This window comes from Acyrthosiphon pisum, chromosome A1, assembly GCF_005508785.2.
Source record: "Acyrthosiphon pisum isolate AL4f chromosome A1, pea_aphid_22Mar2018_4r6ur, whole genome shotgun sequence".
Classification (NCBI taxonomy): domain Eukaryota; kingdom Metazoa; phylum Arthropoda; class Insecta; order Hemiptera; family Aphididae; genus Acyrthosiphon; species Acyrthosiphon pisum.
This window is the reverse complement of record NC_042494.1, coordinates 17,066,535-17,068,101: the sequence shown is the minus strand read 5'-3', so window position 1 is coordinate 17,068,101 and position 1,567 is coordinate 17,066,535. Positions and strand designations below refer to the sequence as shown.

The 1,567-nt window shown below is 43.3% G+C and overlaps 1 protein-coding gene across 2 annotated transcripts in view; it reads right to left on the bottom strand.

Annotated features, from left to right (window-relative positions):
* The window catches only part of LOC100163858 (guanylate cyclase 32E), a 116,871-nt gene that overhangs the window by 33,862 nt on the left and 81,442 nt on the right, over positions 1–1,567 (bottom strand). The gene's annotated exons all lie outside the window — the stretch shown is intronic.

Here is a 1,567-nt window from a genome sequence, read left to right as displayed (position 1 = left end):
GGATAGAAAGTACGGCCGCGCGCGGCCCTATAAAATTTAGCGGGGAACGCGAATACGTCTTCGACGGGGAGGTCCGACGTCTCGTAGAGGAGATATTGGTGACGGTAGTCGAAAAAGTCGGAATAATCGTTAAAATCGCGACGACGCCGCGCTCTCCGCGATCGACTCGTCCCGCCGCGGGACTCGTCCGGGAGGAAGCGCGGCTTCGCGCGGCCTTTAAATTTAACGGGGAAGGCGAATAAGTCGACGACGGGGAGGACGGACGCGTCTGTGAGTGGTAAAACTCGACTTTTCCAAAAAATTATGGACCGACACGCGGGACGGCGGCGCTCGGTTTGCACGCGATCTCGGCGGCGGCGGGGCCGACGGGAAAAAAGTACGGCCGCGCGCGGCCTATAAATCTAGCGGGGAAGGCGAATAAGGTCCGAACGGGGCCCCCCGAGGCCCCACGGGGGGTTAAAACTCGAAATGTCGAAAAATTTTGAAAAAAATCGCAAAAAGTGATAAGACGGTAGTGATTGCGCAGCTCCGCCGCCGCCGGGAGACCGCCCGCCCGGGAGACGGAATTTTCTCATTGGTTCTCCACTACGCTAGTTGAGATTTTATACATAGGCGGCGCCCTCGGGTTTCTGCTTTATATATAAGGATTTATAATATATACATAATGTTGATACTAGGTACTAATGTAGTAATGTAGAAGATATTATAATAATAAATCAAGGAAATTGACAAGCAAAGCACAAAGCTCACATTTTATATGGATACATTCCTTGTTAGTTGTTAATAATAAAATTTGTTTTCTGCATCAGTGATGACTTGTGCTAATGTGCTATATGAAACACAGGAGGCATTCTGAGGCAGGAGCATATGAACTACCCCAAATCAATTATTAGATTTCTATAGTCAACTTTAATTTATTAATAATTATTATGCACATATAGGCCATAGCCTGTGAATGCGCGCTCGATGCTTGTTGTATCAAAGTGAAACAACAAGTACACCCTCACGCCTGTTGAATAATTAATAACTTGACTAGTAAGGTAATAATCATATATTATAATTTAAGAATCATGTAAAATACAATTGAACAATGAGCCTGGTTGGCTAACATAAATAAAAAAAAAACAACAACAATTGAACATGAACCTGCTGGCTATAACGATAATAAAGTATGCCTGATGGCTAATTACAACAATAATAATATGAGCCTTCCGGCTAACAACAATGATAAAGTATGCCTGATGGCAAATTACAACAATAATAATACTATGAGCCTGCTGGCGATAACAATAATAATATGACTAGAGCCCGTCGGCTGTTATACAAATTTGAACAAAAATGGTCGACCAATACTCACAAAACATACTACTGACAAACGGTGCCGCCGATGCGGGAACATTGATGCGACCAAAACATGACAAACAACCACACACTATTCGCCGATGATTTGACCACCCTAGATAGGGAAAAAACCAGTTAGAAAAAGGTGAACTTATATTTACATAGTTACCAGAAAATGTATGATGATACACAATTGCACTGTACAAACAAAACGTAGATTGTGGTC